The sequence below is a fragment of the Schistocerca nitens genome, chromosome 4 (genome assembly GCF_023898315.1).
Source record: "Schistocerca nitens isolate TAMUIC-IGC-003100 chromosome 4, iqSchNite1.1, whole genome shotgun sequence".
NCBI classification, from domain to species: Eukaryota; Metazoa; Arthropoda; class Insecta; order Orthoptera; family Acrididae; genus Schistocerca; species Schistocerca nitens.
Window position 1 is genome coordinate 619,942,523 of NC_064617.1, and position 23,347 is coordinate 619,965,869.

The 23,347-nt window shown below is 42.7% G+C and overlaps 1 protein-coding gene across 1 annotated transcript in view; it reads left to right on the forward strand.

The window, feature by feature from the left end:
• Nucleotides 1-23,347, forward strand: part of LOC126252474 (membrane-bound alkaline phosphatase-like) — a 188,785-nt gene that overhangs the window by 23,031 nt on the left and 142,407 nt on the right. The gene's annotated exons all lie outside the window — the stretch shown is intronic.

The window sequence follows — 23,347 nt, forward strand, 5'->3', positions numbered from 1 at the left end:
TTCCACTGGAGTATATCTATCATCTCCGTAACGCTTTCGCGATTACTAAATGATCCTGTAACGAAGCGCGCTGCTCTCCGTTGGATCTTACCTATCTCTGCTATCAACCCTATCTGGTACGGATCCCACACTGCTGAGCAGTATTCAAGCAGTCGGCGGACAAGCGTACTGTAACCTACTTCCTTTGTTTTCGAATTACATCTCCTTAGGATTCTTCCAATGAATCTCAGTATGGCATCTGCTTTACCGACGATCAACTTTATATGATCATTCCATTTTAAATCACTCCTAATGCGTGCTCCCAGATAATTTATGGAATTAATGGCTTCCAGTTGCTGACCTGCTATTTTGTAGCTAAACGATAAGGGATCTATCTTTCTATGTATTCGCAGCATATTACACTTGTCTACATTAAGATTCAATTGCCATTCCCTGCACCAAGCGTCAATTTGTTACAGATCCTCCTGCATTTCAGTACAATCTTCCATCGTTACAACCTCTCGATATATCACAGCATCATCCGCAAAAAGCCTCAGTGAACTTCCGATGTCATCCACACGGTCATTTATGTATATTGTGAATAGCAACGGTTCTACGACACTCCCCTGCGGCACACCTGAAATCACTCTTACTTCGGAAGACTTATCTCCATTGAGAATGACATGCTGCATTCTGTTATCTAGGAACTCTTCAATCCAATCACACAATTGGTCTGACAGTCCATATGCTCTTACTTTGTTCATTAAACGACTGTGGGAAACTGTATGGAACGCCTTGCGGAAGTCAAGAAACACGGCATCTACCTGTGAACCCGTGTCTATGGCCCTCTGAGTCTCGTGGACGAATAGCGCGAGCTGGGTTTCACACGACCGTCTTTTTCTATACCCATGCTGATTCCTATAGAGTAGATTTCTGGTCTCCAGAAAAGTCATTATACTCGAACATAATACGTGTTCCAAAATTCTACAACTGATCTACGTTAGAGATATAGGTCTATAGTTTTTCACATCTGTTCGACGTCCCTTCTTGAAAACGGGGATGACCTGTGCCCTTTTCCAATCCTTTGGAATGCTATGCTCTTCTAAGGACCTACGGTACACCGCTGCAAGAAGGGGGGCAAGTTCCTTCGCGTACTCTGTGTAAAATCGAACTGGTATACCACTTTGCGCTACGGTAGCTCAAAACTATTACAACTGCTTTCCTGCAGTTGTCATTCCCTACGCGATAAAGCGAGACCAAATATGTCTGACTGTAGACTGTCATCCGAACACAGCTGATGAAAACCTTTGGACTTTCAACTGAGTTGCAGCGTTGAGACACAGACGTGTGTCTTTACGCGCCGCGCTGCCACCAAGCTTCCTGTACTAAGCACTCTGGTGTATAATGCGTTCCATCTGGGACCAATAAACCCTTCTAACCTCAAACATTTGTGCTGGACCGGCATTCGAACCCGGATTTCCTGCTTATCGCGAGCGGTCGCCTTACCATTTGGTTATACGTGCAAGATTCATGGCCACATCCAAACTGAAATACGTCGTCAACCATGCGTCTATAGCCCGTACTCGTACATCCATTATGTATATTCCCGTACAGTGGAGATATTTGAATTGAAAGTCTCTTGTTCAGTGTCGGTGGGTAAATATGATATAGCAGTGCCTGTGTTGTTCAGAAATAAAATGCAATGTTCCTTCGGACATGAATGGGTGTCCAAAGAAACACCGCATTTATCTGCCGACAGCCGGTAAGCGACTTTCAATTAAAATGTCTCCCCTGTACGGCAATGTACGTAATGGATGTATGAGTGCAGGTTGCAGACACATGGCTGACGACGTATGGAAGTTGGATCTGGCCATGAGTTGTCCACGGGTAACCCAATTGGTAAAGCGACCGCTAGCGATAAGAGGGAAATCCGGGTTAGAGTCCCGGTTCGGGAAAAATTTTCATTGTCTTAATTCCATTCGACAGCTGATGGTTGTCCTTATTCGCAATTGCAAATACATTTATTATGTAATATGAGACAAGTGTTCCACGAAGATGGGTACAGCGAAGCCCAGATTAAAAGGGTGTTCGAAGAATTGAATGGTGTAGGAAATCAGGAAGAAGATGATAGAAATAGTTCAGTTTTCTGACACTTCATTCCTTTGGACGTTTGTCAGACATCAGCAAAAACATCCTGTGAGTGCGTTAGCGTCAGTAAGATAAATGACTGGCCTTAGGAGTGTGCCCTTATTCTATGACAGAGCATATCGTTTTTTAACTGTACACAATGTTTACTTTCAGAATTATTGTCAAAGAAGTACACGAATTTACATAGATTATCACATGGCAATTTCAGGACAGTTGTCAAATTAATGAATTACATCCTGTATAGCAGAAATAATACTGTACACAACAATATCAGATTGAAGTACAAGGTTCTCTACAAGATTTTTCTTTCTTATACACCGTGAAGTTGGCCAGTATTACGAGAAATCATCAGATTCCGGTTCTAAGTTCGGTACTATTTAGGATGACAACCAAATCTATGGAGCATGGTTAGTTTTTGTGACAAGATGAGCAAAAGATTACCCAAGGCTCCTCGAGTTCACAGTGGACGCAACCTGATGAACCAAAAATTTTACACCTCTACCAGCGGCATTTAAATTTTAGCTGCGATGTGCTGTCGGCTGCATGACTGCTCTCGTCCTATGAAAATCCTATAAAGAGCTAATCAGAATCATTACTGATTTTATCAGCTGAGACTGTCCTATGTTTCTCGTTAGGTGAGAAAACATGCACTCATCCCTAGTCTGGAAAATATGGCGACATATACGTGCATAGGTGGTGCAGTGTGTATACTTCCATGCCCTCTCAGTTCTCACAAGAACGATTAACTACGAGGCTGTTTCGTTTCTCTGCTATCTGAGATAAACGACTCTTACGCTAATTTCTAGCTGAATGTCAGTCAAAATGAACGCAATGTTCACACAAAATTCCTCTTTTGGTGTCGTACAGAGTGAGATGCGCCCTTTTCTACACTTGACGCTGTTTCAGAGGAGAGTCCCTGAAGTTTCCAGTCTCGTGTCTTTCTTATCAAAGAGTCCCCCACCTGTGTCCTATAGTGCTCCATGTCACGGCTTTTTCAGACCAATGGAAGCGTTCCTTTCATATTGCGGAAACTACCATTGCCAATCGCAAAGGGCCTACCTTTAACTTGCATCGACATATTACCCCTTTCTACTCCTTCTGAGTTTATTTCAGCCAATCGGACATTTTGTGCCCGCTCCTGACGGCTAAAAGTTACATGTATACATCACGAGCGTACCATGGGCATTTCACACGATCAACTGTGTCGCTGGTCTGTTTGTATCCATCTGGAAATTCCCAAACGCAGTTTTATAAATAATTTCTCCATCGAAAGAAGCGCTGCGCCGCTACGTGCTTCCCTCGATGTATCGGCCAGTGCGTTTGTTGTCCCTCTCGCCGTGGGTCACAAACCCCTTTTAGAAGCATTCCATTGGACTCGGGCCATGCGCAACTTGCGTCTGCCACTAAACTAAAACGTTTCCTTGAGCAGCTTGTTTCACCTTTTTCTCATTGGCATGCAGGATTTGGGTTTGGTGTGTTAATATCGACGAACTGAGTGTCACCTCTTTGCATAACATACTGTACATTTTGATAGGAAAATCTGCTCATTATCGCCAAAGTATGTCAGGTGACATATTCATCTACTTGTTATGATGCATAAAATCTCATGTAAGGTGCGAAATTGGTATTCATTCAAGCTGCCACCTTACAGTAATACTCCCTATGTGTGAACATTCGCAGTCAAGATCGCAAGGGTACTTGGAAAATGCGATACGAAACCCGTCTTCTTGCTCCATCAAAGACGTAAGATGTTCTCCGCTTCAATGTGGATCCACTCAAACATCACCTACCAGGAACATACGGCATCCACTGTGAATGTAGCTGACAATATAACAGGCTAACGTAACACTGTGTCATGGAACTTGAGGGGGACATAATAAATGCGTTCGTCTGTGGGACTATAATGCTATGCTGGGCCAACTGCTTTTGCGAAAGAGTAACACAGGAATTTTTAGTTACCAAGAACCACGACGTTCTTATCAGTATGTTACCAACTAAGCTTGGCATGGGATCCTGCGTTTCTGATCAAATGTATCCGGTCACTTATTTGTGGACAGTAATGTGGGTGCATCTAACTTTTGCCTTTGAGACAGCTTTAAGTCTGCCAGGGCACATTCAATGAGCTAAGCTGCCAGAACGTCTATGGTGGGATGGCAACCTGTTCTTCCATAACAGCCGAGGCAAAGAAGGTAGCGATGTTGGACACTGGGGCCTAGAGCGAAGTGGACGTTCTAAGTCTTCCAAGAAGTGTTCCACTGGGTTCATGTCGGGATTCTGGGCACCCTAGTAAATTTCAGAAATGTCTGCAAATTATTACCTCGTGGCTGCTGCCTTATTAAAGGTGCATTGTCATGCTAATAAAAAATCGTCGTCACCGTACAGTTCCTCTACTGAACGCAGTACACAGAGCTGTAAAACGCGTTCTTATTGCTCCACATCTATCGTTTTCTAAAGCGCAAAACTGGGACCACACACCAACCACAGAAAGCACCCCATACCTTGACAGAACCTCGTTCGTTGTCAACTCTTGATACCACACATAATGTACGGTCACTTCCTCTAGCATCCACTGAATCAGAATCCTGCCATCGAACTGCCACAGAGTATCACGTGTTTCGTCACCCGAAATAACTCGTTGCCATTCATCCATTGTGGAGTTACGTCGCTCTCCACACGATCTCAAGCTTCGTTTAGAATCATCTACAGCAATGTGTGGCTTATGAGGAACTGATCGACCGTTGTATCGAATTCTTCTCTTCTCTGTACGCATATTGTGCTGCATCGACTCTTGGTAGCATACTGGAACTCGCGTGCGCTTCCTCCTGCTGATTTCATGCGGTATTTTACAGCCACCATCACCACTGCCGGACGGCCCCCGTCCGTCAGTACATGACGTATGCCTGGTTCTGGCTTACCTGCGGTTGTTCCTTCGCGTTTCCACTCCACTGTCGTATCACTGACAATCGACCTGGGCAGTTTTAGAAGATTTCAAATGTACCTGATGAATGTATTACTCAAGTGACATGCAATGACTAGTTACTGAGTTCGAAGTCACTAGCCTCCCTCACGACCGATTTTGCTGTTACTACTTTCCTACTGGCAACACAACACCCTCCTCCTCCGTTTTACTGGCGGCTCCGTCTCTCGTGACATCTAGCGGTCAGTTCAGCTTTACATAGGAGTGTCTCCATGTGTAGTACAATCGACGAGAGCGCACCCAGTAGTGGACATCAGTCAATGCCAGACCGTTCCTGCAGAGATTCGAGCGAAACCTCTGCCAAGACTTACCCCACCGCATCCCGGCGTCTATGGCTAGGAGGAGATGGCGGCCAACCAGCGCGTATAAACATAGGGACATCGACAGTGCCTCGATACTTCCTCTTATGATGACGAATATTACACAAATTAAAGCGACGACACTGTTAACATTGCATTTCGTAGTGAGCAGTTCATGGTGCCATAACTCGAAGTTGTAGTCCCGACACCAGATGTATATGTCAGTGAACGTCCCTCGCAGTTGGAGACTGCAAACAAAGTAAAACTCAGTACGTACTGTCTGATTCTTTACAAAAAGTAGGTAAGAATTGTAGGTAACTGTTCAATTCATCTATGTACGAGGGACGTTCAGTACGTAATGCAACACATTTTTTCTCGGCCAGTTCCGGTCCAGAAAATGCGGCACTTGTGGAAGTGGCCTGCTTGTATGTTGGCAGTGCTATGCACTGTGTTAATATCTCTGACAGCGCTCTGCGCCCTCGGCAAGAGATTCTATGGTTGTACGGACTAGTAGTTAGCGAGTGGATAGGGAAGTGTATGGACATGATATTCTTAGTGAGGACTGTTTCGGTGGGACATGCATTCTAAAGCGAGACGCAAGGAAATGTATGAGGATGGATGAATGGTTGATAATATTTGAGCAGTTCAATTATTGAAACTATATAATTTTGGGAAGTGGATGTCACATGAATAAGGTAAATTTTCCTAAATACATTGTTTGCTCTACAACAAAATCTTAAGTTTGCTAAACATGTGAATTGTAGTAGTTAGAGTTTATAGTAGTTAGAATCTTTTTACTTAGCCGGCTATAGTTGCTACTCGCTGTAGTTGCTGTAATTTGTGATAGGAAGATTTTCTGTGAGGTAAGTGACTTATGAAAAGGAGTGGGGTTTCCACTATAGGGATTCGTGACTGGAATGACTTAAAACAAGTAACGGAATAGGAGTTCTTTCATATTTATCTAATTTCACATTTTTTGGAACGGTATTATTGTTAGGATTCTTCAGAAGACGGCAGTATTACATTAACATGGAGTGATATGTCCTTGTCGTTTTTACAAACATCTGCATAACTCCATTAGTCCAAATAAAATATAGCCCTGAGAACAGGGTTTGTCAGACAAATAAAAATACACTCCTGGAAATTGAAATAAGAACACCGTGAATTCATTGTCCCAGGAAGGGGAAACTTTATTGACACATTCCTGGGGTCAGATACATCACATGATCACACTGACAGAACCACAGGCACATAGACACAGGCAACAGAGCATGCACAATGTCGGCACTAGTACAGTGTATATCCACCTTTCGCAGCAATGCAGGCTGCTATTCTCCCATGGAGACGATCGTAGAGATGCTGGATGTAGTCCTGTGGAACGGCTTGCCATGCCATTTCCACCTGGCGCCTCAGTTGGACCAGCGTTCGTGCTGGACGTGCAGACCGCGTGAGACGACGCTTCATCCAGTCCCAAACATGCTCAATGGGGGACAGATCCGGAGATCTTGCTGGCCAGGGTAGTTGACTTACACCTTCTAGAGCACGTTGGGTGGCACGGGATACATGCGGACGTGCATTGTCCTGTTGGAACAGCAAGTTCCCTTGCCGGTCTAGGAATGGTAGAACGATGGGTTCGATGACGGTTTGGATGTACGGTGCACTATTCAGTGTCCCCTCGACGATCACCAGTGGTGTACGGCCAGTGTAGGAGATCGCTCCCCACACCATGATGCCGGGTGTTGGCCCTGTGTGCCTCGGTCGTATGCAGTCCTGATTGTGGCGCTCACCTGCACGGCGCCAAACACGCATACGACCATCATTGGCACCAAGGCAGAAGCGACTCTCATCGCTGAAGACGACACGTCTCCATTCGTCCCTCCATTCACGCCTGTTGCGACACCACTGGAGGCGGGCTGCACGATGTTGGGGCGTGAGCGGAAGATGGCCTAACGGTGTGCGGGACCGTAGCCCAGCTTCATGGAGACGGTTGCGAATTGTCCTCGCCGATACCCCAGGCGCAACAGTGTCCCTAATTTGCTGGGAAGTGGCGGTGCGGTCCCCTACGGCACTGCGTAGGATCCTACGGTCTTGGCGTGCATCCGTGCGTCGCTGCGGTCCGGTCCCAGGTCGACGGGCACGTGCACCTTCCGCCGACCACTGGCGACAACATCGATGTACTGTGGAGACCTCACGCCCCACGTGTTGAGCAATTCGGCGGTACGTCCACCCGGCCTCCCGCATGCCCACTATACGCCCTCGCTCAAAGTCCGTCAACTGCACATACGGTTCACGTCCACGCTGTCGCGGCATGCTACCAGTGTTAAAGACTGCGATGGAGCTCCATATGCCACGGCAAACTGGCTGACACTGACGGCGGCGGTGCACAAATGCTGCGCAGCTAGCGCCATTCGACGGCCAACACCGCGGTTCCTGGTGTGTCCGCTGTGCCGTGCGTGTGATCATTGTTTGTACAGCCCTCTCGCAGTGTCCGGAGCAAGTATGGTGGGTCTGACACACCGGTGTCAATGTGTTCTTTTTTCGATATCCAGGAGTGTAGGCCGGCCGAAGTGGCCGTGCGGTTAAAGGCGCTGCAGTCTGGAACCGCAAGACCGCTACGGTCGCAGGTTCGAATCCTGCCTCGGGCATGGATGTTTGTGATGTCCTTAGGTTAGTTAGGTTTAACTAGTTCTAAGTTCTAGGGGACTAATGACCTCAGCAGTTGAGTCCCATAGTGCTCAGAGCCATTTTGAACCAGGAGTGTAAGTACATGGAAGTTGGAGAGCGCATAGGCGCCTATGCGCTCTCCAACTTCCATGTACTTATTTTTATTTGTCTGACAAACCCTGTTCTCAGGGCTATATTTTATTTGGACTAATGGAGTTATGCAGATGTTTGTAAAAACGAGAAGGACATATCATTCCATGTTAATGAAATACTGCCGTCTTCTGAAGAAGATAGATTTAAATCTATCGAAACCTAGGTAAAGATTACTTTATCCTTTGCAACTGGTCGGCTGCTTTTAATCTTATCACGTGGAACCGTTGCTGTAGCGCAGCTATGTTTAAAATATTGTTAGGATTTCTGGCAGTTCAGGGCTATACTTTTGTGTTAATTATTTGAAGTCATGTTGACAATGTACAGCAGTCAGATTGCGATGGGCTTGTATATTGTGGGTACTAAATGAAGAGGTTAAGTTTGAGTTGTCTTTGTCAGTGTCAGTGTTTAATAAAAAAATTAAAGAGTTCCTTTTACTTGCTGTGGGACATCGTGGAATATTCTCGCTTGAGCTGCTATAGTTTCACTAAATTCCTATAGGTGGCAGCGCTATACGTGGTTTTCAGAATGGCGTTTCTAACGGACATGAGTTCCAAGCATAGGGCTGTTATTTTGTTTTGGAAGAAAGCCTAAGCATCGCAGATATTCATAGGTTTGTAAAATGTCTGCGGAGACCTGGCAATAAAGAAAAGCACGGTGAGTCGTTCGGCGAAAAAAGCATCTGGAATTAGCGTAACGAGCTCGTGCAAACGTTTCCGGTCGTCCGCGTGCCAGCCGCCTTTATACAGCTGTGACTCCTGGAATGTTGGAACGTGCGGACACTCTCATTCCAGGACATCGACAGGTCAGAATCATACACCTCGCTGCACAACTGGACGCCTCTGTTGGTATTGCCGACACATTCGTCTATATATTGGGGTACGCAAGGGTACATGCCCGTTGGGTTCCTTGCTGAGTGGCGAGAGACTGTACAGAGCCGTCTGTGCGGTTTCATCGCTTCGAAGCGGAATCACAACGGGAACCCATAGAGTGGCGCTACACTACCTCTCCTTTGAGAGCAAAGTTCAAAGCAGCAACCTCAGCAGCTAAAGTCATACCGAAGGTCACCTATGACACTGAAGTCGCTATTCTGTCTGATGTTCTCCCTCATGGGGCGACTATCAGTTCTAAAATGTTTTGTGCTGTTGTTGTTGTTGTTGTTTTCAGTTAAGAGACTGCTTTGATGCACATCTCAATGCTACTCTATCCCGTGCAACCTTCTTCATCTCCCAGTACCTACTGCAACCTACATCCTTCTGAATCTGCTTAGTGTATTCATCTCTTGCTCTCCCTCTACGATTTTTACCCTTCACGCTGCCCTCCAATTCTAAATTGGTGATCCCTTGATGCCTCATAACATGTCTTACCAACCGATTCCTTCTTCTTGTAAAGTTGTGCCACAAATTTCTCTTCTCCCCAATTCTATTCAAAACTTCCTCATTAGTTATGTGATCTACCCATCTAATCTTCTGTATTCTTCTGTAGCACCACATTTCGAAAGCTTCTCTCCTCTTCTTGTCTAAACTATTTATCGTCCATGTTTCACTTCCATAAATGGCTGCACTCCATACAAACACTTTCAGGACTTACTTTCTAACACTTAAATCTATACTCGATATTAACAAATTTCTCTACTTGAGAAAAGTTTTCCTTCTCATTGCCAGTTACATTTTACGTCCTCTCTACTTCGACGATCATCAGTAATTTTGCTCCCCAAATAGGAAAACTCATCTACTACTTTAAGTGTCTCATTTCCTAATCTAATTCCTCAGCATCACTTGATTTAATTCGACTACATTTCATTATCCTCGTTTTGCTTTTGTTCATGTTCATCTTATATCCTCCTTTCAAGAGACTGTCCATTCCGTTCTCCTGCTCTTCCAGGTCCTTTGCTCTCTGACAGATTTGCAGTGTCATCGGCAAACCTCAAAGTCTTTCTTTCTTCTCAATGGATTTTAATTCTAACTCGGAATTGTTCTTTTGTTTCCTTTACTGCTTGCTCAGTATACAGATTGAGTAACATCAGGAATAGGCTGTAACCCTGTCTCACTCCCTATCTCAAACACTGCTTTCCTTTCGTGCCCCTCGACCCTTATAACAGCCATCTGGTTTCAGTACAAATTGTAAATAGCCTTCCGCTCCCTGTGTTTTACCCCTGCCAACTCTAGAATTTGAAAGAAAGTATTCCATTCAGCATTGTCAAAAGATTTCTCTGAGTCTACAAATGCGATAAACGTAGGTTTGCCTTTCCTTAACCTATCTTCTAAGGTAAATAGTAGGATCAGTATTGCCTCACGCGATCCAACATTTCTACGGAATCCAAACTGATCTTCCCCGAAGTCGCCTTCTACCAGTTTTTCCATTCGTCTGTAAAGGATTCGTGTTAGTTCGTTGCAGCTGCGACTTATTAAACTGATAATTCGGCAATTTTCACATCTGTCAACACCTGCTTTCTTTGGGATCGGAATTATTGTGTTCTTCTTGAAGTATGAGGGTATTTCGCCTGTCTCATACATCTTGCTCACCTGATAGTAGAGTTTTGTCAGGGCTGGCTCTCCCAAGGCTCCTGTGGCCTTGTATCGACTTTGGTCTTTCGGTCAAATTCTTCAGGCAGTATCTTATCTCGCAAATCATTTTCATCTACGTCCTCTTCCATTCCCATAATATTGTCCTCAAGTACGTCGCCCTTGTATAGACCCTGTATATACATCTTCCACCTTTCTGTCTTCCCTTCTTTGCTTAGAACTGGGATTCGATCTGAGGTCTTGATACTGATACAAGTGGTTCTCTTTTCTCTAAAGGTCTCTTTAATTTTCCTGTAGGCAGTATCTATCTTACCCCTAGTGATATGTGCCTCTACATCCTTACATTTGTCTTCTATTCATCCCTACTGAGCCATTTTTCTCTTTCTTTCGATCACATTTTTGAGACATTTGTGTTCCTTATTACCTCCTTCATTTACTGCGTTTTTATATTTTCTCCTTTCATCAATTAAATTCCATATATGTTATGTTAGCCAAGGATTTTTACTAGGCCTCATCCTTTTACTTATTTGATCCTCAGCTGCCTTCACTATTTCATCTATCAATGCTACCCATTCTTCTTCTACAGTACTTCTTTCCCCCGTTCTTGTCAATCGTTCCCTAATGCTCACTCTGAAACTTTCTAAAACCTCTGGTTCTTTCAGTTTATCCAGGTCCCGTCTCCTTAAATTCCCACCTTTTTGCAGTTTCTTCAGCTTTAATCTACAGTTCATAACCAATGTATTGTGGTCACAGTCCTACTTCTGCGCCTGGAAATGTCTTACAATTGAAAACCTGGTTCCTAAATCTCTGTATTACCATTATATAATCTTTCTGAAACCTTCCAGTGTGTCCAGGCCTCTGTCATGGATACAACTTTCTTTCATGATTCTTGTTCCTAGTGTTAGCTAAGATTAAGTTATGTTCTGTGCAAAATTCTACCAGGCGGCTTCGTCTTTCAGTCCTTACATCTAATCAATATTCACGTACTACTTTTCCTTCTCTTCCTTTTCCTACTATCGAATTCCAGTCATCTTCTCAAAGTGAAGAAAAAATGCAAACGAAGTATTCCTTCTTCGTGAAAACTCAAGACATCATAGAAGTCTGCGCATCAGAGAGGAGCCCAGGAAGCTTCATTTTACTTTTCTTCTTCGTCCACCCTACAGCCCAGAAAAATTTTGGAAATTTGTGGGAAGGTCTTATGGGACCGAACTACTGAGGTAATTGGTCCCGAAGCTTACACGCTACTTATCTAACTTAAAGTAACTTAAGCTAAGTACAACACACACACCCATGTCCGAGTGAGGACTCGAACCTCTAACGCGGTGGGGTGGGCGGAGGGGGGGGGGGGGGGGGGGGCGAGCCGCGCTGACCGTGAGAAGGCGCCCTAGACCTTGCGGCTACCCCCCGTGGCTAAAACCTCCATCTTGCACCTTCCGACATCGGTCTGTTTGGCCCAATGAAAGATGCACTCCGCGGCAAGCATTACGTGAATGATTTTGAAGGGACTGATGCATCAAGACGGTGGCTCCGACGTCGACCACGAGAGTGGTACATTGCAGGTATGCGGACCGTCCCAATAGTGTGGTGTAAGGCCGTGGCATTGAACGGAGATTATGTTGAAAAATAATGCCTCGTAGCCGAAAGAGTGGGCGTAATATTTTGTGTTGGAATCCTGAGTAAAAATAACTGTATTTCAGAAAACAATGTGTTGCATTACTTATTGTACGCCTCTCGTTGTGTGAACCAACCAGGACCTTGAATTTAACGGCATCTTGTCTACTTCAAGAATCAGGCAAATACTGCGTGTGTCTTACGCGACATCCAGCGTCCACAGAAAACGTCGATTAGTTCCTCGTTACAGACACACTGTTTCGTTTTTCAGTTTTGTATAATGTTTATTCCTCAGTCCCAGCTGCACATTTTTACGGTATGACTGATTTGGATCTCCTCGGGTCATCTTCAGATAAAAAAAAAAAGTAAAACTTAATATGTACACTCTAACGTTTCATAAAAAGTAGGTAATGATTGGACACAACTGTTGAATTTGCCTATATAGTTGCGTTAGCAACCCGTCGGAACTACGTTTTGGAATTCTTCGGTTTACCACTGTGGTCTATGTTTCCATTGAGTGACTGGTGGACGGAGGGAGAGGGCAGGGAAAGTGAAACGGGAAGGGAAGTCGGAAAAAGTGAAGGGAGGAGGACTGGAAGAAGGGAAAGAAGGCAGGGGCGTAGAGTATGTTGGATGTCATTAACATAACGGAATTACATCCGGTAAAACATTGTTGCAACTTGCCTAACAACAGAAATTCGAAATGTTAAGTTTTAAAAAGCAGAATTCTTTAAAAGTTATTGTTATGATGTCAAGACTGTAGAACAATGGTACTGCAAATTGTGAAAGGTTTAAAGCAGTAAAACTGTGAAAGTGGAATTATGTCAAGTAACCACAACTGAACTGTCTTAAGTGTTTCCAAGGTGTAAAACTTTGAAGGTATAAAGCTACAAAAGTGATAAACCAGTACAATTATTGAAGCCAATGTCTGTGAAGCAACAGATAACAGGATGTGGCAGTTGCGGTTAATTGCATGTGATTCTACCAGGTGACGTTGTTCGACGCCTATGTTTCAGTGGGCATGGAAGCCAGTCGCCACGCCGGCTTGGTGTGAGAGTCGAACCACCGCCGTTGTCCCTTCTTGGTTCAAATAAGGGCGTTGAGCCGAAGTGGTCCACTGGAAGAGACCTCAGAGTTCCTACAAAATTGACTTTAAGTAAAACTGTTCTGCTCATTTAACGTGTTGTCAGGCTCTTGTAAACGATGTTCAGCAACCTTAATTTCATCCAAAATCGTCAGGAGATGCTCCTAATGTTCACTGTATAGTTCTTCCAAATGCGTATCAATGGTTCCAACAGAGCGCCTCGATGTCAGAAGATGTCCACCAAACGGTGTTTTATTATTGTGTACTAAAGGGTGCTTTTTGAAACGTACTTCAAACATGCTATCTGTGTGACCTACGTGAGCATTTGTAGTGTTTCCACACTTTATTTTACGTAGACTTGTTGCCGCGAATTTGAAGCTTTATTATTCACTCAATGCATCGATTTGAAGAGAAGAATGTTATTCGTGTTAAGCCCTATAAGCAAACTGTACTGCGAAACAGTCTAGCAATTGCTTCTGACACTAGTCCTTTTTAATTAATGGGCATTTGGACGATTTTCTTGCTTTCCTCTTTACCTGATAGCTTAATGTCATTGATTTTAGGTTGTTGTTGTTGTCTTTTATTTTTATGTAGCGTAATTGTTATTGTTGAAACTGGATACCATTTGCTTACTGCAACTCATTTTATAATACTAATTTCTTTGTTCTTTTCTTCCTCGCTTAGTGGCAGTTTTAATAATTTATTAATCGCACTAGAAAGTCTACCACTGAGCAAGGACTTTGAATCAATAGTAATGTTTGTACAAGGACGTTTACTGCGCACGATGAAACGGTGTTTGTCCGCCTCTGTTGCATCCGTAACATCCAGGTAATTCATCGCTTCGTCAGCTGTAAATCTAATTACTGCGTGAGTTACAGCCATTCTCTGCACTGCGTCATTAACATCACTTTGATCTCCTATAATTAACAAATTGGCTTCTTCCACATTGCGATAACAGCGCTGAATTCTGCTGTATATTGCTGACTTCCTTTCGAAAAATCAGTGCACCAAGTGATGAAGGAAAATTGCAGCAAAATGCCGGATAGGGAATTTCCCATGGCTAGCCTTTCGGGCAAGGTAGTGCAAGACTTGGTACGCTTAGTATAATGATGAATATCAACAGCGACACTGTAAATCGAAAAATATTCTCCAGCACCTACTGAATACAGTTGATGCATATCGGCAGCAGACACAGCGAGATGCATTTTATGAGCACGTCTGGCTCCGGCAAGGAAGGGGCAAGAGAAGGTTTATTTTTTTTCTGTCGCTGTGATGCATGTATAGGAAGTATCGTTAAACTAAATATTGCTCTAGATTAATTATGCGCCTGTACTGATCTAATAGGCTGGAAATATTCCACTTCAATAAAACATTTTATTTTTAATGAAGAAACAATAGACGTTTTCTATTGACTGGACGACACACTAAACGAGAGACGGTTACTGACGATATCTACACCATGGAAATACTAAATAGCAAACTTCTGCCCAAACACCAAAGGCAATACACTTTATGACACCTAGGAGAGGCAATAGGTACATATGTAGATACAGAACAACAACAGCAGCGCACACTAATCTTATGTGACTAAAGTCTTCCGACGCGGAAGGCCTCCATGTCCTTGGCTTAGGGTAGCTTCTATTATTAATAGAGTAAAATTATTTTATTGTTTATTGCTAATCATTGTGCAGTGAATCCACTTAACCTTGCAATATACACGTAATTTCACAAAATACTCTAATAGTAACTATTCATAATGATGCCGGAGGGGACCTTCCGGTGACTAACACAACGTGGTACAACTTAAGAGCCTAAGTCTGCCTTTTTTCGACTGAGAAGCGTCTTTGCCTAGTATAACGGCTTGCCTCCTGCGTTACAGACCAGCCCTATTCAAATTACGAATAATATTCTTCAGCTATGGTGGCCGAAGGATTTTGGCATAAAAAGTCGCTCTCATTCTACCAGTGGCCATGTCAAAGAAGGCGAAGGAGCAGACGATGTTCAGGGGACCCCCTTGCCCTTGGAGTGGAACACTGCCACTAAAACGCGGCCTAATCATTGGTGATCAACGACATGAGGACGCAGAAGGCAATAGAAACCACTGCATTAAAGACACGTAATGTCTTCCACGGGATGTGTGGCCTGTAATTTAAATAGTGTCATGGTGAACTCTCCATTGGTAAAAGATTCCGGACTAATACCCCATTCGGATCTCCAGTAATGGACTACCAAGGGGGAAATGACCAAGAGAAAAAGATTGAATAACCAACGAAAGGATAATGTTCTACGAGTCGGGGCGTGGACTGTCAGAAGTTTAAACGTGATTGGACAGGGAGACAATCTATAAAGGAGAAAGGTGAGGCTCATTCTACGGATAGTGGACGTCAGTGGAGTGAAACGGAAAGAAGACAAGGATTGGCTCTGAGCACTATGGGACTTAACATCTGAGGCCATCAGTCTCCTAGAACTTAGAACTACTTAAACCTAACTAACCTAAGGACATCATACAACACCCAGTCATCACGAGGCAGAGAAAATCCCTGTCCCCGCCGGGAATCGAACCCGGGAACCCGGGCGCGGGAAGCGAGAACGCTACCGCACGACCACGAACTGCGGACAAGACAAGGATTCCTGGTCAGACAAGTATGGGGTAATATCAACAGCAGCAGAAAATAGTGGATTCATTATGTATAGAAAAGTGGGACGCAGAGGGAGTTACTGTGAACAGTTCAGTGACAGGGTTGTTCTCATATTAAGCCACAACAAACCAACACCGACAACAATATTACAGGTATATGCGCCGACGTCGCAAGCCGAAGGTGAAGAGATACCGAAAGTATATGAAGATATTGAACGGATAATGCAGTTCTAGGAAAGGGAGTTACTGGAGAATACGAGCTTGGTAGGGGCAACGGGAGACAAAGATTACTTGAGTTCCGCAACAAGTAACAGCGAGTAATAGCTAACACTAGGTTCAAGAATCTCAAGAGCAGGAAGTACACTTGGAAAACGCCGGGAGATACAGGAAAATTTCAGTTAGATTACGTCATCGTCAGGCAGAGGTTGGGAAATCAGATACCGGATTGTAAGGGATACCCAGGTGCAGACCACAATTTGGTAATGATGAAGAGAAGGTCGAAGTTTAAAATACCAGTCAGGAAGAATCAATTCGGGAAGAAGAGGGATATGAAAGTACTAAGGAATGAAGAGGTACGCTTGAAGTTCTCTGTGGCTGTAGATACTGCGATAATGTCTAGATCAGAGCCAGTTAAACTGAAGAGGAATAGACATCTTTAACAAGGGCAATCATAAAAGCCGCAGAGAAAAAACGCACACACATGGAACAACTGTGAGGAAACAGTGGGTACCAGAAGAAATACTTCAGTCGAATAAACGGAAGAAGGAAGTACTAACATGTTCAGAGATATTCAAGAATGCATAAATACAGTCCACTAAGGAATGAAATAAATAGTAAGTCAGAAAAGCTAAGGAGAACGTGAAAAAATCTAAAAAGTAATTATTCTCTGAAGCCCTGACTCAGCATATAGAAAGGTCAAAAAGCAGCCTTCGGTGAAGTTGAAAGCAAGGACGGTAACACTAAGAATGCAATGGGAATACATTGTTAAATGCAGAGGAGATAACGGATAGGTGGAAACCGTACACTGAGGGGTTCTGTCAGGGGGAGCAATTACCTGGCGACGTGGTAGAAGAAGAAACATGAGTCGATAGTCGATAGGGAAGAGTTATGGAATACAGTATTACAATAAGAATTTAGAAGAGCTTTGGAAGACGTGAACTCAAATAACGCAGAAGGGATGGATAATATTCCAACGGAAATTCTAAAATCATTGGGGTAGTAGTAACAATAAGATTATTCACTTTGGTGTGAAGAATGTATGAGTCCGGCGGTATATCATCCACCAACAGTCTTCAGTCGGAGCTGGAGGATATTTATCGATTTACACTGGCGCTGTTGATATTCGTTGTTAAACCAAGTATTGCATGGGTCTAATTTGTAACCATTATATCGCATGTGCACACGAAGTTACATCTATTAAAGAACGCAATATTGCAAGAACCGACAAGTGCGAGAATTATCGCACAATCACATTAACAGTTCATGCCTCCAAGTTGGTGACAAGAGTAATGTACAGAAGAACGGAAAAAAAATTCAGGATCTGTTATATGACGATCAGTTTGATTTTAAAAAAGGCAAAGGCACCAGGGAGACTATTCTGACGCTGGAGCTGATACTGTAACCGAGAATGAAGGAAAATCAAGACTTTCATAGGATTTGTCGATTTGGAAAAACCATTCCACAAAGCAAAATGGTACAAGAAGTTCTAAATCCTGAGAGAAATAGGGGTAAGCTATGGGGATAGACGGATAATATACTATGTGTACTAGAACCACGAGGGAACAATAAAAGTGGAAGACGAAGAACAATGTGCACGGATTGAAAACCGTGTAAGACAAGGATGTAGTCTATCGTCTCTGCTCTTCAATCTGTACGTCAAAGAAGCAATGAATGAAATAAAAGAATGGTTCCAGAGTGGAATTAAGATTCAAAGAAAAAGATATAAATGTTAGGATTCGCTGATGACATTGCTATCGTCAGTGAAAGTGAAGAAGAATTACAGTGACTGTTGAATGGAATGTGCAGTTTAATGAGTACAGAGTATAAATTGAGAGTAAATCGAAGAAGGACGAAAGTAACGAGAAAGAGTAGAAATGAAAATAGTGAGACACTTATTATCTTAATTGGTGATCACGCAGAAGACTAAGTTAAGGAATTCTGCTATCTAGGCAGGAAAATAAATAGCACATGATGGGCGGGACAATCATGACATCAACAGCACACTGTTGTTGTTGTTGTGGTCTTCAGTCCTGAGACTGGTTTGATGCAGCTCTCCATGCCACTCTATCCTGTGCAAGCTTCTTCATCTCCCAGTACCTACTGCAACCTACATCCTTCTGAATCTGCTTAGTGTATTCATCTCTTGGTCTCCCTCTACGATTTTTACCCTCCACGCTGCCCTCCAATGCTAAATTTGTGATCCATTGATGCCTCAAAACATGTCCTACCAACCGATCCCTTCTTCTAGTCAAGTTGTGCCACAAACTTCTCTTCTCCCCAATCCTATTCAATACCTCCTCATTAGTTACGTGATCTACCCACCTTATCTTCAGCATTCTTCTGTAGCACCACATTTCGAAAGCTTCTATTCTCTTCTTGTCCAAACTGGTTATCGTCCATGTTTCACTTCCATACATGGCTACACTCCATACAAATACTCTCAGAAACGACTTCCTGACACTTAAATCTATACTCGATGTTAACAGCACACTAGCACTGGCAAAAATGGCATTCCTGGCCGAGAGAAGTCTACTAGTATGAAACATGTGTCTGAATTTGAGGAAGAAATTTCTGAGAATGTACTATGGAGCACAGCATTGTATGGCAGTGAGACTTGGACTGTGGGAGAACCGGTATTGAAGAGAATAGAAGCATTTGAGATATTGTGCTTCAGAAGAATGTTGAAAATTAGGTGGGCTGATAAGGTAAGCAATGAGGAAGCTCTCCGCAAAATCGGCGATGAAAGCCATGCATGGAAAACACTGACAAGAAGAAGGGACAGGGTGATAGGGCATCTGTTAAAACATCAGGGAATAACTTATATTGCACTAGGAGCTGTAGAGGGTGGAAACTGTAAAGGAAGACAGATTGGGATACATGCAAGGAAATAACTGACAACATATTTTGCAAGTACTACTCTGAGACGAAGATGTTGGCACAGAGGAGGAATTCGTGGTGAGCTGCATCAAACCAGTCACAACACTAAAAAAAAGAAAGACAATGTAGGAAGACATGATAGCAGAAGATGCGGCAGTCGACATGGGTGACATGTAGGATCAAGTATTAGAGTATTTAACACATCTTTCTTCGACTTGCGATCTAATTTCATTGGGGTAAGTGGCAACCAAGTGGTGTATAAAATCCATGAGACTGATTTTAAAGGAACTGCCGGATGGCTCATACGTTTCAAATCTAGGCATGTAGTTGCGGAGCTCAACGGGTGAAACACTGTCGGAAGCAGAGCAACATTGCTATATTTTTAAACACTATTGATAAAAAAGACTACCAAAAATTGCAACAAATGTCTAGAAAGCAAATGAAACTGGTTTATGCGGAAAGAAAATGCCTCCAAACTCAAGACTAAATATCCGAGAACCTTGCAAAAACGAGGAAGAGCTTATCATCAATGCTATAAAGGGGCTATTGTGTGGGTAAGATTTTAACTACCTTGAGAGAGATACGAAGTAGTTTAGACACCGATAAGACTATGACGCTGCTCAATTGCAATCTTTAAAATATTTAGCGGAAAAAGAACGGATCTGAGATCTGAAAAACAAGAGTTATTTTCCTAACTAATATGGCTATTTTAACGTCCATTCTGAACTTTTCAAACTAGGGTATTTAGTTAGCGTTCAATGTTACCTGAATGACGTTTGATAAGAAATATGTGTGTATAGTTTTGTGTATAATTCATTGTTTTTGTGTTTAGTATTTCTCAAAAATGGTTCAAATGGCTCTGAGCACTATGGGACTCCCATAGTGCTCAGAGCCAGAGCCCACTATGGGACTTACCATCTGAGGTCATCAGTCCCCTAGATCTTAGAACTACTTAAACCTAACTAACCTGAGGACATTACACATATCCATGCCCGAAGCAGAATTCGAGCCTGAGACCGTAGCGGTCACGCGGTTCCAGAATGAAGCGCCTAGAACCTCTCGGCCACACTGTCCGGCTTCATATTACTATGAACATTGATACAGAATGCCTCACTAACTGATCGGTTATCCTAAAAATTTATTATTCAAACAAACCTTCGTCTCCAGTTGGTCCATACAATCGGCGATCCACTGTATTATTTAATATAATTTCATATCAAGGACTAAGTCCATCTGTACATAAATGATACTTTTAGTAGAATTTGTGATACACCTATGGATCTGTAAGTGAAGAGCAAATAGGAAGTTGTTTTCATTGTTTTGTAAGCTTCATCTTGAAAGTTTCAACAAGATAATTGCATATGAAGAAGACTGTCAGGTGCCGAAACCGGCAGTGTGAGCATGGTAATTTTTAAGCGATTTTGGTCGTGAGAAACTGTTATATAAAACATTTAAAAGATCGCACAGTTCCATTTGGAGGTATTTCAAATTTTAGAAAGCTTTTTTAAAATGAGATCATGATCCTAATTGACATTACGTACCGTTTACAGCGAAAATGATGGTACCACTAGAGAACATCGGCCAAACAGAAATGAATTAACAGTCGACAACAAACAGTTGTCTTTAGTTCAATACGGAATGCTCGATATGTAATTGTTTGTATTTAATGTAAATAAACAAAAACTGTAATGCTACACGTGTCAACCAGTGTCACGACTAACCATTATGTTACGTAATGTTATTTTATGGTATTTACCTAGAAGATGTAACTTATGCCCTACCTCCATATGAACCTGGGTTCTAGTTTCTATATTGTTTCTCTGAAGTTGTCGTTCCATCTTCAAGCATATACGCGTTATTGAGTTACAGCTTTGCGCAAACATAAAAACTTTACTTGTAGGATTGAACAAAAGTCTAACACTGTAATTTATTTACAGCTGTAAATGATTAGAAGACCCTGTCAAACTAAATACATTAGTAAAGGCATTAGAATTTCTTCGAATGGTATATTGACAATATAGCCAAAGTAGTAAGCTGTAAACCCCACACGTAGACTATTAGCAGAAACACAATGATTCTGTTTAGTTAATTTTGGCTTGAGCCTTCTTTTGACAGTAATGTTTTGACTAGCGCTACGGATGAGCCACGCTACCGAACATTTGCAATAACTTTCCGCACTGTGATTGTGCAGTATTCCTCATACTCGGCGGAGGTATAGCACAAGAATGCATGGGCTATTCAGCGAGTCATAACACGTGTTACGTGAAACTGATTCCTCAGTACAAATATAATGGACGCATTATTTGTGAGGGCTCTACTGAAAGAAAAATCTAAAAAAAATTCCTGGGAAGGCTTTCTGTTTTCCATTAATCTTCAGACTGGTTCCATGCGGCCCGCCACAAATTCCACTCTCGTGTTAACCCTTTCATATTAGAATAGCGCTTGCAACCTACGTCCTCCGGTATTTTTGGGGCATATTCCAATATACGTATCTCCAGCTCCTTTCACAGTCTGAAACTATCTCTGGTGACATGGAAGGTAGCCTCTGATGTCTTAATGCGCATTCAATCATCCTGTTCCTTCTTCATACCAGTGTTTGCCACACGTTCCTTTCTTTATCTGTACTGTAGAGAAATTTGTCATTCCTTATAAGTCTTTACTCTCAGCATCTTTTTCACAAATCAAAAGTCCATTTATTGTCCGTTCACCTGCATAAATCACATGAGAACTTCTAAGTCAAAATCCTAACTTCTTGCATCTTCGGTGTCGATGACACTCGCAAATTTTTTAATGAAGTCACATTTGTTTTTAATACAGCTCCATATTCCCAAGCAAGCTTGGTTCACTAGAACTTTTTTTTCCGCGGATCTAGCTTTTTAAGGTTATCGGGATCATTAAGAGCTACGCATCTAAATTTAGACGCCATTCCTAACGACACTCTCTGTGATTAACTTAGGTTCAGACGTCAATGAAGACCAGCAACAGTGACGGGTGGCAGAGACTGGAAACTGCCTAACTAAGGCCCAGCGGCAGCGGGAATTCTACATGATGCGAGCACAAATTTGAATTTTCGATTGGAAGGCTTTCGGTTAGCCGATGTTTCAGATGTGGTTACTAGGGTAATATATGCTCTAAATTTACTGTAACATACAACTAGACGAAATACGTTTTTACATTTTACATTGCTCATTAGGAATATAACGTCCTGAATGTGGATTGGCAAACACGGTTTTCTATCTGCAGTCATTTTTTATAAATTTACCCAAAATTATTTACCGAATCAACAGAAAACTGATAGAGATTAAAATACTACTCAACGAAAACAAGCTCAGTTTCTTAGATCGTTCGGTCCAGCAATCAAATACGGAGATGCACACAAAGTCTTTGACATCCCTGACTGATAGAGTGCTGAAATAATGCTGCTTTATGTAACAGCTTGTTAGCGGATTGAATCACCACTCGGCACTATACTCAACAATGTGGTGTGAGTTGGATATGTGATATTTAGGCGACCGGTCTACATGACGGGAGGCCCTAGCCACACGATATTTCATTTCATTATAAGCTCACGTAAAGCACAAATGTGGAAGTTACCAAATCTGACTGAGAAATTAGGAGTTATACAGCCGTCCCGGACATAAGTCACGTTCATATTGGCTTAAGCTGGCACAACTGTCTAGCACTTTACGAGCTCTTACAAGGGAACCTCCCCATCGCACCCCCCTCAGATTTAGTTATAAGTTGGCACAGGGATAGGCCTTGAAAAACTGAACACAGATCAATCGAGAAAACAGGAAGAAGTTGTGTGGAACTATGAAAAAAATAAGCAAAATATACAAACTGACTAGTCCATGTGCAAGCTAGGCAACATCATGGAGAGTTTCAGCTTACGAGCGCCGTGGTCCCGTGGTTAGCGTGAGCAGCTGCGGAACGAGAGGTCCTTGGTTCAAATCTTCTCTCGAGTGAAAAATTTAATTTTTTATTTTCAGATAATTATCAAAGTTCAGGCACTCACACATAATCAACTTCGCTGTCCAAAATTCCAGGACATGTTGAGATTTACTTGGTCATATGCAGAATTTGACGGTCTACGCACGGAAACATTTGAAAACGTAAAAAACATATGTTTTGACAGAGCACAGGAAAAACTGTGTGACTGTGAAACTGTTGCATTCA